We start from the raw sequence: 14,800 nt of genomic DNA on the forward strand, positions 1-14,800 counted from the left end.
AACTCCTGGGCTTCCTAGAAAGCCCCCCAAATGAAATGTTCAAGTATTATTCAAAAAAATGATTAATAACAACAAAGAAGAAGCAAGCAAGTACCACACAGTACAAGCAGAGCGTGATTTAGAAGCCAACTGGGAAGTCGATCTTTCAAAAAAGCTTGAAGATTATTTGTTAAAGATTTGTTCTGGTGAAATTGCTGGAAACGAAGAGGATAGTAACCGTCAATTTCGCTGAAGGTTAGGGTTTTATTGAAAAAAAAAAAGTTGTAGTTTTTTTTTTTTTGGAAGAATGTAGTTGCTTTATTGTTCAACGGTTTGAGCTTTATTTGAATTAATTGTGGTTTTTAGGGTTCTGTTGTTGAGCGATTTAATGGGTTTTTTGTTTTTGTGGCAAAATGTAGCTGCTTTATTGCTTCAAGGTTCAGTTCAAGTTTATAGCAGGAAGGTTGAGTATTTATACAACTTGGTTTTGCATGCTTTGGACTTCCTATCTCAGAAAAGGTACTCTTTTTTTTTTTTTTACCTATTTTGTTGGGTTTTGATCGCTTCCCAAGTTCCTTTTCAATGCGAAAATGTATTTCGTTTAAGAATTTATGTCTGTAAATTACTTTGTTTTCTGGGTTTTTTTATAGTTAAGGTGATTGTCATTTGGTTTAAATTTAAATACAGTTCAAATGGAAAGTGTGGTGGTTTTGCTCAAACTTACATATATCAGGATAAGCAAGTGTTTTGCGATGATTGATTGCTCTTAGAAGTTTTAAGAATCTTGAGAAATTTGTGTATGATGATACGCATAGTTTGTGACATTCAATTGTCCTTTTTGAGAGTTTTTCCACTGCTTGAATTAGAGATAGAGAATATGGCTACTGGTTGAGAGAAGGACAAGAAATGTATTCAATTGTCACCTTTTAGTCGAGCTGGGATACTAAGTGCAGTTATATGTTTGCTATATTTTTGATAAAGAATTTCTAGGCTGTACTGTGGATTCTGTTAGCTGTCAATAGGCAGTTTAACTCATTGATTATGAGTTTTATAAATGGATTTGGAACAGTCAAGTACAAAACCCTGCTTGTTTTTTCCAAGAAAAGTATTAATTGTTGTGGAACACGGATTATTAGAAATTAAAAAATTAAAGGCTCTTCATTATACTCTTTCCCATAACTTCTCAATCAGACCAACCCGCTAAAATTCAACTAGGGATTACAAACAACATCGATGTCATGAAGAATAAAGAGACACCACAAAATAAAAATTTATATTCTCACAGGAAAGCCATTTAAGGCTTAAATGTGTAGTTTTGAAGTCCAAACGATCAGTGGTACCATCCCATGGAAAATGATTTTTAAATTGGTTTTATAAATTTTTGAAACAGGCAGCAGGAGCAATCAGAGGGCACATCTGTCCAGAACTGAACAAAGTGGTTCCCGTGCAGTTTTCTGATGAAGAAAATGATGAATTTTGGGTCTCAGATGATGTCCCAGGTATGCTTAAATCTGCCCTCTATTTGATGCAGTTACGATGTAACTCATGGCTAAAAAAAAATTCATTATACTTCAGTGGATGCAAGGAATTGCTTAGATGCTTCAACCAGCAAAGATGCTTCTTTCTATCACTTTGTGAAACCACCAGCAAATCTTGTTTGTTCTTGAAGGTGATTGCTTAGATAGCAGTGGTGATGGTGGGGAATTAGAGTCATATCTGGTATTACATGTACTTCCACTTTATAGTATACTGAGCTTTATGCTTCCGACCCAATCTAAATCACTTGTTTTTTTTTCCCCTACATGGTTGCAGTTAGCCACCAATGATCTTTACCAAGATTTTATTCTCTTAGACCCATGTGATGCCCTAGCCATAAATGATTTTTTGAAAGCAGATGATACTGGAAGGGCACAAAATGGTCCTTACAGGGGCAGCTCAATACGTAAGACCTTTCAGTCCCCAACAAGGCGTTCTGGAGGAACTGCTAACAAAGCCTTCTCTTGGAAAGAATCGGGATGCCAATCCTATGCCATCCCCTGTTGCTGGTTGCAGTTTTGGAGTTAATGGTTGTAAGATCAGGCCTGACCCTCCTGTCTATGATAATTTTTGATGAGAATCCTGGATTCGAAATGGAAGACAGATATTCAGATCCTGAGAATGCAGAAGATTCAGATGACAGTGATGATCCCTGGAAGCCTTTGAACCCCATGAACCTGGGAACTTAAAAGTGAAACCTTTTAAGAAAAGGTGGTTGAATTTGTGTCTGTTTTTTTTTCCCCTCTGTTTTCCCTGTAGTATGTTATATGCCTACTTCACACTCATATTGGGATTTCCTTAACAAGCAGTAAAAGATTTCAGAAGGAATGGGTTACAATCTGCTGAGAAGACCTCTATAACTGCTCTGTTTTCCAATTGCAAGGATGCCATGGTACTATTAGTCCAGAGCTTGCCAAAATATGGGAAACACAGCAAAACAAAATTGGAAACCATGGGAAACACACGATCTCCTACATTATATGAAAAGGTATTGGTTTTTCTGTTAATGTCTTTATGTTAATTTCTTGTGATTGTCCATAATCATACCTGATGTTACAATTGCAGCTGAGGCAATCTCTTACTAATGAAGGACATAATATTCCTGATACTACTGGTAACTCTGGGAATGACAATGAAGACAATGCATATGACACTGGGATCCCTGATTTCGGGCAGCCTGATGAAGAGATTTCAGAATGCATGAATGAAGATTCATCACCCCCTTTACATGAAAAGGTTGGCAGGCTTGTGTTTTGTTCTAGTTTGTATTTGCAATAGTATAGAAGGAACTATTAGGTTGCTTACTGACTGATTTACACAGCATGATGATGGTGGGACTCACTTTGACACCTATAAAGATTTTGGACATGGAGATCAAAGATCTCAAGCAAGCCTGGAAGATCTATGTCGATCTCACCTTGTAAGCTTGCATTTCTATCACTTTTTGACTAAATCTAACCTAGTTCATGGCAATAGTACATGCACACATATTCGTGTATTTGTTTCAGGTAGCTTGGGTGAAATTTCTTTGCTGGGTAAAGTATTTGACTTTTCTACCTGTCCAAAATTCTTCCGTGACTTGCCACCAAATATTTGTGGAACATGCACTCTTTTAGAAAGTAGTCTGTAAAAGTTTGTTTTATCATATGTATTCCTTTCCACAAATTCCTGATTTTTGTCTTGAAAAGCAAGATGAATAAGTTCTGCTCTCTTTGCAGGTCTTTTACACATACTCAATCCTCTGCATGTACTTATGTCAATTTCCGAAACTTAGCTTTCATCAATGTAGATTTTGTGCACTTTGCTGGTTTCTCTTTAGATTTAAAATTCTCAGGAAATGCAAGCGTAGTTTTTGAAAGCAATGATTTTAGAGATTGTAGTAGTTGAATTACGAGATCAACCTGGTCCCAAAAAATTTTGGAATTGATTGTGTTCTCTCAGATATAATCTTTTGCCCAATTATTGCCAGAGTATGTTGTAGCTTACCCACCTTTCATATGTAGGATGCTCTGCTCGCCAATATAGCTGAAACTGAGAAGCAAACTGAACTGGCTGCTCGGGTTTCATCATGGAAACTGAAAATTGAGCAAAACTTGGAAGAACAAGTAACTTTCACCTCAATTTTTTTTGCTGCTCTTTTAGTTGCTCAAATCTTTTTACTGGCTTTTGAATTGAAGGTGAAATTTTGTTTCTAATAGGACTCACATCCGCCATTTGACATTCATGCCTATGGTGAAAGGATTTTGACAAACTCTCTCTTGAAACAGACAGTCAAAAACATGTCATGGCCTTTACAGATGTTGTGAAGGGCCAGGAAAAACATGATGTGGCTCGAACCTTCTCCGCACTTCTTCAGCTGGTAGTTCTCTTTCACTATTTCAATCTAGGAAGCATACTCAAGAAGCGTTTGGGAACGCGGTGCAAACCGCGTTCCACCAAATTTGAAATTTTTTTTTTTTTACTAAAATTTAATGCGATTTGTACTTTTTGGATCGTTTTGATGTGTTGATGTCAAAAATGATTTTTAAAAAATGAAAAAACATCATTGACATGCATTTCGGCACGAAAAAGTTATTTGAAAAGCAAACCATTACCACACTGTCAAACACGCTCTACAATACCTTAAAATAGAACAGCTTCTAAAATAAGTGGCCCGTACCCTTAAATATCTATAGCAACTGCTCTCAGGCCTCAAACTTGCGATGTGTAGGCTACTAGCTCTAAATCATTTTTCTTAATGACACTGTAAATTTTCTGTTTATTGCGAATGAAGTTTTGTGTGTTGGATACAATCAGTAATATTGGAGTCATTTGGAGTGAAAATAGATATGCATTGCTTTCAAATGCTAAAAAAGAATCACCATGATTTCTCCAATTTCAGGTCAACAATGGAGAAGTTGATTTTGATAGGAGTCAAGCTAATACCGAGTCATTCTGTTACACGCTGTCAATCCTTTCCACGTCCGGCTCCTCGGTCATAAAAAAAGAACAGGAAGGAAGACATTTCAACTGTCAAAAAAAGAGAGTTAAATCACCAATAAGAAAAGGAGGTCCGAAGCTGGGCAAGAATGGTAACACAAGGTGCACACCTGAAGGTAAGAAGAGGCGAAGATCTCGAGTTGTTGAGCCAGTTGACTTACATTCAGCAGGGTGACCAAGGCATCATAAGCAAGTTTTATAGTTAAATTGTGCTGATTGGCTTGGTGCATTAACAATGTGATTATTGCATTATTTGTAACTTTGTATCATTGAGCATAGACCATTTGTTCCGAGACCTGGCCGGCTGTTCGGTTGATTTGCCAACCCGTAACCTAGATTAACCTACTGATTCGTGACTCGGATCTTGAGTCGAGTGTCCCGGCCCTGGTTTCAATATGGTATAGACAATGATAAGCTAGAATGTGTAATATATTTAATATTTCACGGACTTGCAGGTCAAATGCCCTTGTAATAACACTACTAATTTAACTGCACAATGATTTTGTTCTTGTGCCTTGTAATAATGCCAATTGCCAATCTGCTTAGTGCTTAGTGCTTACTGTCAATTTTTCGAGATGCTTGCAGTGTTATTCTCTGCATTAATTTTTTTGTTCTTTGTTTTTGGTAACTAATTGGTTATGAATTGATTGATGTAAAAGCACACCTGAACAGTTGCTGGTATCTTTTGTTTGACAAAAAGCTATAGAAATAGTGATAGAACTAGGTTAGTGTTTGTATTATTCTTTCATTAAGATATTTAAGTCATTAAAGCTAGTATTATATATAACTTATCAACGACGGGAAAAAAAAATATATACATTATCAAACTTGGAGGATTGAAAGATAAAATTAAAAAACAATAAAAAAATTTTTAAAAAAAAATAAAAATCATAAAAAATAAGATTAAATTGAAAACATTAATACAAGATAAAAAAAAAAAAAACATGAACGGGTAAAATTTTTCAACTGTTTTTTTATATTAAAAAATCATAAATGTTAATTAAAAAAACTTATACATGCATCCAATTAAATAAATCATGAACTATTTGTGTAAATAAATGAAAAAAAAAGTAATTAATGATAAATAAAAATATAATTAGAAAAATCAAGACACCATTGTATATCAGGATATTTAATATTATAACACGAGTCATTTATTCTGGTTATTTTTAATTTATAATAAATTTATTTATAAAAATCAATTTGTAATAGAGTACACACATAAAATTTATTGAATAAAATAAAAAGAAAATGATATTATGAAAGGTTGCACATATTAAAAATACTATAAAGAATAAATATTTAATCCATGGAAAAATTAAAACACACTTAATATAATTAAAAATAATAGTTATTCAATAGAGGCTAAAAAACCCAAAAAAAACAAATTATAGAGAAGGAATATTAATTAAAATATATAATTAAAAAAAACATAAAAAAGCCATTGAAAAAAAAAATGAAAAAAAAAAAAAGCAATGAGGCAAGGTGCTACCAAGCCTGGCGCTTGGCCCAATCAAGAAAAAATATGTGCATGGGCCTTTAATTTTTTTTAAGTTTAATGAGGCGAACGATATGTTATCCACCCAGTTGCAAAGTAAAAAAAAAAAAAAATGCGTTATCTAGAAATTCTAGAATCTAGCCACTGGTGTGGCTGGAAAAATAAAGGTTTTTTTTTACCTAAAAAACCAAATTTGAACCCATTTGTTTTTACCCAAAACATATAAGAAATACCATATAAACCTTGTTAAACCAATCTATAACCTCCTAAAATATGAAAAAAAAATCATTCTAAAATTTAAAATCAACTCGAAACTAAAAATCTTTTTGAGCTTAGATATGTGTTTTAGGTGTTTACAAGGTAAAAACAACACACCTAATTGTAACCTCCTTATCACATGAAACCTTTTGATACAAAAATAGTCTGTTTTGATGGCCAAAATCTTTCTTAATAACAATTTTCTCGCTCTAAACCAGAATACAATAACCCGTTCTTTCTTTCACTAAAAAAAGAAAAACTAAAACAAAAGGAGAAAATAAAGTTTGATATTAAAAATTATTGGAGTTGAATTTTACTTCTCTCTCTCTGCCTGTTTTTTTTTTAAATTAGAATATTCAACTCCATCACTTATTTCTATGATTTGATTGGATCTGGTTTGTTGGAGAAATAAAATAAGCTAGAAAAATTATTCTTTTCAAAAAAAAAAAAATATAGAAGCTTAGAAAATAAATCATATCTTTCTTGATAAATCATAAAATAAATTCTAAATTGCAACTTTATATAAAAAAAATTAGAAAGTCTTTTTTATAAACTATAACTTAAAAATCTATACATTACAATTATAAGTTTTAGACTACATTCAAAGGTTGATTCAATTTTTTTTTTTTAATTAAAACAATGTTGTTTAGATAAAAAAAATTAAAATGTTAATAATCAAGTTTTCACTTGATTAGCCCATGTTTTTTTACATATCAACCAAGTTTTTTAGCTTTATACTTTTTTTTCAACATGAATTAATCTAGACTCTAAATCAATTATATCCGGGTTATCTCGTATCCGGGTTTTAAACAATGATGAAAACACTCATCTCTTGAAGCACAATGTCTCTATTTGAAAGTTTCCTTTTGTAGCCCAAATTAAATGCTCGAAACTGTGGCAGGCTGAAGTATAAGTGAATTGAATTGGGCCTTTAGACAAGACCTTGAGATTTCTCCGGCAAGGGGAATTGTTGGTGTCTTTCTATTTTTTATTCCCAGTTAACTACACTTTACTATATAGAACATGCGATGCCATACGGTCGTTACAAAAAATAGAGTTTTTATTTTATTTTATGGTAATCAAAATATATATATTCATAAAAAAACATTAATTTAAATACTTGAAAAAATACTGCACATCTTCTATAAAAATCGGTTTTTTTAATGCATTTTTTATATTTTGACAAAATTATAACATTTTTTTTTTAATATCAATAAAGATATTTGAATAAAAAGTATCAAGGTAGCAGCGCTGGGAGTTTCCTCATCTCAGATGTCCAGGAATAGAACTGGAACTAACTGCATTTCTACCTTATTCCGGGATTGTGCCGGAACGGATTGCTCTAAGACTGGCAACAGGATAGTGAAACAATGATGCCTTTTAATTGAAAAAGCTATTGTCTCTATATAAACAATTAAGGTTTTGTAAAACACTATATTTGTTATCCATGCTCCGGCAGGGCCGAGCAGATTCTTTTTTTTTTTTTAATGTTTGGGTAAACAACCCGCCGAGGCATTAGTTCAAGTGATAATTTAAGTAATATGAAAAAAAAAAAAAAACAACACTAATAAATAAACTGACAAAACAAATAACAAAAAAAAAGTAAAAAAATAGACTCAAGCTTCTTCATATTATCAAACAACTTAAAACTAACCTAATAGAAAGCAAACCATAAAAAATAATAAAACAAAACTTTAAAGAAGAAGAAAAAAACATCAGCTTAAAAAAAAAAAAAAACAAAGCAAATATAGACGAACCTTCTAAACCTGATCTGATCTCTAAAACTTGTAATTCATTAAATTCTAAACTCGGTTTCAATTAAGAAACTTAACTATCAACCAATTTTATTTTGAACGATGAAATCATTGAAAACATTAATAAAAAAATTGCAAAACAAAAAAAAGAATGAGGATAAAATTTGAGAGCAAAAACTAAGGTGGATGAAATTTGAAAAAAAAAAATCCAAAAAAAATAAATAACAATTAAAAAAATAAATATCAAATTTGAAAGAAAAAAAATCATAGAGGGTGAAATTGAGAAACATTTGTAATTTGATAGATTATTTATAGAATAAAAAAATGGTAAGGGGTGAAATTAAAAAATATATAAAGGGCTAACCTAATAGATTCAAACCACAAAAAAATAATAAAAAAAGGGATAAAAAAAATAAAAAAACACCAACTTAAAAAAAAAAAAACAAGCAAACTCGAACACCAGGTCTAATCTATAAAACAATAGACTCAAAATACACAAAAAAAAAAGAGATAAAAATAAATAAAAAAAACACCACCTTAAAAAAAAAAAAACCCAAGCAAACTTGAACAGACATTCTAAACTTGGTTTAATCTTTAAAACCTGCAGTTTGTGAAATCCTAGATCTAGGTTCAATCAAGAAACTTAACTTTCAACAAATTTAATTTTAAAGGATGAAATCATGAAAAAATATATTAATAAAAAAACTTGCATAAGAAAAAAAAAAAAACAACAACAAAAACAATGAAAACAAAATTTGATAGAAAAAACTCGAGGGGATGAAATTTGCAAGAAAAAATTAAAAAAAATGATCTCAAACATAACAAATAACAATTAAAAAAATAAGAATCAAATTTGACAGATAAAACAATTATAAAGGCAAAAGTGTAAAACATTTGTAATTTGATAGATTATTTATAGTGTCAATGACTAAATATTTTAATCCTTAAAATCTATTTTCAACTTGTTTTTGTCTAAAAACACATTGAAAAACATCCAAAAACTCTTAATGAACATATTTTAAAAGCCTAAAGCACCCTCTAATATGTTTAAACATAAAAATAAAATCAAATAAAAAACAAACTAACAAGTCATAGTAGTATTGTGGACATAACAAAAAAATACAGGTCAAAAGATCATTTATTATTTACCATCCTCTCGAGTCCAATGCTTTTATTCTAAATGTAAGGATTGGGCCTAATTGTCGGGTCTAAATCAAATATCATTGTCTTAGGTTTTTCTATTCCTTTTACTATAAATATATGAATACGTTTAGACAAAAACTTAGTGTATAAACATTATGAGTATATTTTGTCATAAAAATACAAATAAGAAGCAACTTATCTCTAAGTAAGATGTCTTAAAATGATTTTCATCTTTTCACTTAGCATAATTAATTATTTACTTAATAATCTCTAACAGACTAATTACGGCTTTATAATTATTATAAAATTATATGATGGCTCATTTTTTTTCTCTTTAATTTATCGAGATATCTCCTACAACAATTACTAATAATTTAGTATTGTTAGTGACTTCATTGTTGAAGGTACATAATAGGAACTAAAAAGTATAGTAATTGTATATAATACTTTCTATTTTAAAGTTATATCCTGTTATTTAAGAAAATATGTATTTTTTACTAAAATTAGTAAAAGAGTTGAATTTAAATCACTTTCTTACACTGTGTTAAATGAACTTTGCAAGCACTCTTATTTTTTTCTTTGATTTTTTTTAATTTTTAATTTTTAATATTTTGTTGATTTTAAAATATATTCTTGAAAAATCAAACACTAACCAAATACTAAGATATTTATTTAAGACCACAATAACCTCATAAAATATAAACCAAAATAAAATTATTAAATCTAATAAAATCAATGATCGGGGTTGTGATTTTGACAGGTTAAGTTGTGAAGCCAATATAAATTCATTATATTATCATCTCAATATTAAAAAAAGAAGTTACATTTAAACTCACTAAGTCAACTAGGTTATGTTTATGCAATTCATACACAATTTAATTTGAAAATGAAGTAGGGAGGTTAGAAGATTGACTTTATAGGTCAGATTTCAAAACAATACCAAAAAATTCCCTATAACCTGGATATTTTTTTCATGTTCAATTTTTTTTTATTTTGAACAGCAACTTAGTGCAATTTAGTAAACTAGTAAAGTACTATGAAGTTTGGAGCAAACAAATTTAAAATAAAATCTTTCAAACATATGTTTTTTTTTATAATAATTTTTTTATATTATTGTTGTTGTTGTAGTATTTTTAAAGGAATATATTAGTCATAATAATAATAATAATAATAATAATAAAGTATTGAAGTGGAAATAACACCATTCTATTAAATTAGTCAAAGTAGTCGGTATTTCTTGGCCAAGCAACCATCATCCGAACCGATTTCATTTGTTGTCACATAAGAATCAAAGTGGAAGAACTCGTTGATTTCTTGACTTTATGGTAATGAAAGATAATCACTAAGAAAAAGTCGTCGCAAATATCACTCGTTTCAGCCGACTAAGGAAGGATCCTCAAAGTTTTCATGATATGAAATAACCATGATTTTCCACCAACTAATTAACTAATACTTAATAATGTTACATGCCCGCTCTCCCTCCTAATTTCCTATACATAGCCCAAGTTATTAAATTTAATTTGGATCACAGAATAAAAAAAAATTATTTATTAAAAAAATCAAAAAAAATTTTATTTAATTAATTAATTCACTCATATTCAATTAGATCTGATATTAACTCATAATATCAGATTTAATAACATTAAGATGGTATTTGACACTCTTGAAACCATGCTTTTAAAGAATTTTGATTTTTTTAAACTATATTTTATATTGTTTTAATATATTAAAAAATATAAATAATTTTTTTATATATTTTCAAATAAAAATATCTTACCACCCTCCCTCGAAGGAAGAGTGACTCCGGAGACAGAAAAAAAGACGAAATTGTGTCTTGGGATTAGGTGGTGGGTGTCCACTAATAAGACGTGTGAAGAGCGTCCATGAAAATGCATTCAGCATAACCAACACAATAATTCTAACTTGCTCCCTTGTGTGGACGAACATACCTAAAAGCCCAAGGCTAAAGTTACGAAAGCGTGTGGACCTCTCTGGAGGAACAGGGATGACGTGTTTATTTGCCTATTTGGCGTTGGACATCTTGGATCCCTAAACAAGGCATTAAGCGTTTAAAAAACACGGTTATATCATGTTTTTTTAAAAAAAATTATTATTTTTAATTAAAAATAATTTTTTTAAAAATAAAAAATATCATTTTGATATATTTTAAATATAAAAAACACTTTAAAAAAATTCATAATTATACTTCTAAATAAACCAATACCTTTTCCTTACTTCTCTTTGAACCATACATTCATATTATAATTCGATTTTAAATAAATTATTCTCCAAATTTATATCTACATATTTAAAAAAGATATACATTTAAGGTCTTGTTTGCTTTTGTGTTTTAAAAATTATTAAATTTGTTTTTGTTTTAAATTAATTTTTTTTGGTATTTTTAGGTTATTTTTATGTACTGATTTTAAAAATAAAAAAATATTATTTTAATATATTTTTAAATAAAAAATAGTTTAAAAAATAATTATAACTATATTCTAAAATGACATGTAAAAATAAAAAAAGGAATTATGTCGTTATCTTCAAGAAACGATGCTAGAGAAACCCATGAGTCTTCATGTCATCTTCAATGACATCAGCTAGAATGAAACATCGAGGAAAGGAGGAGAAGGCTTCCAAAGATAGCACCGCTTCTCCTTGCGTATTTTCCTCTTAAAGCTATTTTAATGCTTTTTAATGGGATTATTGCAAATCAAACACTGTATTATTGGTGCCTACTGCCTGGGGCTCAGTGAAAGCGTGTTAACAACAGGAAAACGACATGGAAAAACAAATCCTCTCCAGCACAGTACCGTCAAGGAAAAACACACACAGTGCTGTTAAATGGATATGATTTTAATCCGGTTTATGGTGTTTGGTATTATGTATTAGAAGCGTTTTTTTTTTTTAATTTTATTTTAAATTAATATTTTTTTATTTTTTCAGATTATTTTAATGTATTGATGATAAAAATAATTTTTAAAAATAAAAAAAATATTTTTTTAATATATTTTAAAATAAAAAAATACTTTAAAAAAATAACTATTATTATATTTCATCTACTATAATTAAATTTTTAAATTGAGTTATCCCTGGACAAGAAAATGACACAACATCAATCGGTTTGGTACATAATAAGATACTAAAATATATTCAGTTTGGGTGAAAAACACATGTCAGAAGCCGGCTTGAGCAATTAATTTCATTAAAAGTGTAAGAAATTTTTCAATCGTGCAAACAACATCGTAGGAGTATCGGTTTTTTTTTATTAAATTTAATGGCATCTTACCCTACAACGATGCTTCGTTTGGGCCGCTTGACACCTACTTCTCACCTTCAAGGGCGGAGCCATGTCAAAGCTTCAAGTAATATTTTATTAATATTTTTTTATTAGTTTTATATAAAATAAAATTTATAATTCTTAATTAAATTATTAAATGTTTTTAAAAATTTACATGGAGCCTTCTAAAATAATATTTTAGCTTGGATTACAATTTCAGAATTATGAAGAAATTAAAAAATTTGATAAAAAATCATAATGTGACTAATTTTACGTTATTAGATATAATTTTCAATCCGACCTTCAAATTGAGCTAAACTTTTACGAGTGATATTAAAATATATTGAATTAAATCTAGTTAAACTTTTAGAATAAACAGAGTTTAATAGTACTAAGAAAAAAAAATATCGTTAAATAAAAGCAAAACGACTCATTAAAGGTAAAATGATTATTTATCATTAAAAAATTAAAAAAAAAAATCAATTTTTTTTTTCCTTTTATATGTTGTCAACCAGAAAAAAAATAGAATAAAAAACAAAACAAAAAAAAAATATTTATTAAAACAAGTGACCTTGTATTCAATTTCGTCCCAATTATGTCATTTTCCATCACTTTTTAACATGTAAAATTAAATTCAACTCTCCAATTTGATAAAACAAAGTAGTATTTATATCAAAATTATGAGAATTACGTGTATCAAAATTGTTAAAATTTATAAATATTATATTTTAGTGACTTAATATAATGCGCAATTATTTCCCATCTATAACCTCATATTTGAGGTGTGAAATTAAAGTTATGTTATAATAATAATGATAATAAGAGAATGGTAGGATACGTTTTTTTTTTTTTTTTAATTTTTGAATTCAATGTCGGAGGCAATCATTAATTTTTATTCTTGATGCCCTAGATTGATGTGAAGAATGTGTATTTAAAATAATTAAAGAAAAAAACTTAGTAGTGAATGGAAAAAAAAATTAATTGAATATATAAATCACAAATTTATCATATCAACTCTGACATTTTAGGTTTTTCTTAGGAAAAAATATTTTAAATATATTTATTTTTTAAAATCTAATACATACTAAAAAAATTCACTTTCCAATACAAAACGACCTTTGTCTAAATCTCTGTAAAATAAAATCATAGTAGACAAAATTAAGAAGGATAAAAAATAATAAGAAGATATTCATTTCATTATATACAAGTCAAAGCTAAACATTTGAGCCCAAGGCGGCGTCCAACGAGTGCCCACACTGTGCCCCACTTAAGCGACTGAAAAATCGCCGCCTGTTTTCTCCATGAGACAACCGCCACGTAGCTTTTTAATCGTCCACCGTTGATTTTAGCACCGAGTTTGCTGAGGCATCGACTCATCCTGCCCTCTTTCAATATCCATCTCAGTCGTCCCTGACTCACCACCGCAACTCACAGAGCTAGCCACGTTAGGAGACGCAGCACCTCTTCTTTCCCTACTTAGCATCCTCTTAAAAGACAGCATCCGACTCATTGGCGATCTAAACGCGTGACTCGCTGATGGCGACTCAGTGTTGACTCATCCTCAAAATTCCCATTTCTCCTAGGCACTTCGATGGTCACCCCGATAAGCTCCACCCGTTTCCTTCTGTCATTAAACGACGACGTAGAAGCCGAACCCACACGATCCTCCTCATGCTGACACGTGGTACCCGAACTGGAACCCGAACCCGGTACCGAAATCCCGCAACCGGGACCATCTTGAACCGGGTTTTCCGTCACCGGCTCAACCGGAGAGCGACAGAGAGGGCACGTGGAGTGAGAATGAAACCACATATCAATACACTCGATGTGGAAGCTATGATTACATTTAGGCAAGGTCCGACCCGTTTCGTTCTCCTGAAACTCGGATAAACAAACCGCACACTCCATCGAATCTTGGTGGGTTTTTCCTGAATACACAAAAACAGGAAGCGATTTTAAGACGGTCTCTTCAAGGCCACGTGTGACTTGAGTTGTGACAATGGTAGGGTTGTTGGAAGAGTCGACGTAGAATACAAGATGGTTACGGCGGTTGCGGGCATGGCGGATATGGCGCCGCCGTGCGCGGATGAGGTACCAGCGGGCGTAAAGGTGGAGACAAACCATTAAAATGATAACAAGGAAAAGAATAACAACAGCACTCAGCATTATCTTGCCACTTAATGCATAGCCTTCTCTAAATTCCTTTGGTGGATCTCCCAAGTCCGAGTCCATTTCTTGATTGTGGTTATGACAGTTGCTGTATGTGTGGAATTATAAGAGGAGAAGAAAGAGAAAGTGGGTTAGCTTGTAAATGATGAGTAAGAGAATGTTTATGGAGTTGGTACTTGAAGAAGAGAAGTAATAATATAGAAC

The 14,800-nt window shown here is 30.6% G+C and overlaps 2 pseudogenes; one reads left to right on the forward strand and one right to left on the reverse strand.

The window, feature by feature from the left end:
• LOC118038248 (condensin-2 complex subunit H2-like) lies at positions 1 to 4,669 on the forward strand (annotated as a pseudogene).
• Positions 4,670 to 13,449: 8,780 nt separating this feature from the next.
• Positions 13,450 to 14,800, reverse strand: LOC118038244 (RING-H2 finger protein ATL2-like; annotated as a pseudogene).

The sequence above is a fragment of the Populus alba genome, chromosome 10, assembly GCF_005239225.2.
Source record: "Populus alba chromosome 10, ASM523922v2, whole genome shotgun sequence".
NCBI classification, from domain to species: domain Eukaryota; kingdom Viridiplantae; phylum Streptophyta; class Magnoliopsida; order Malpighiales; family Salicaceae; genus Populus; species Populus alba.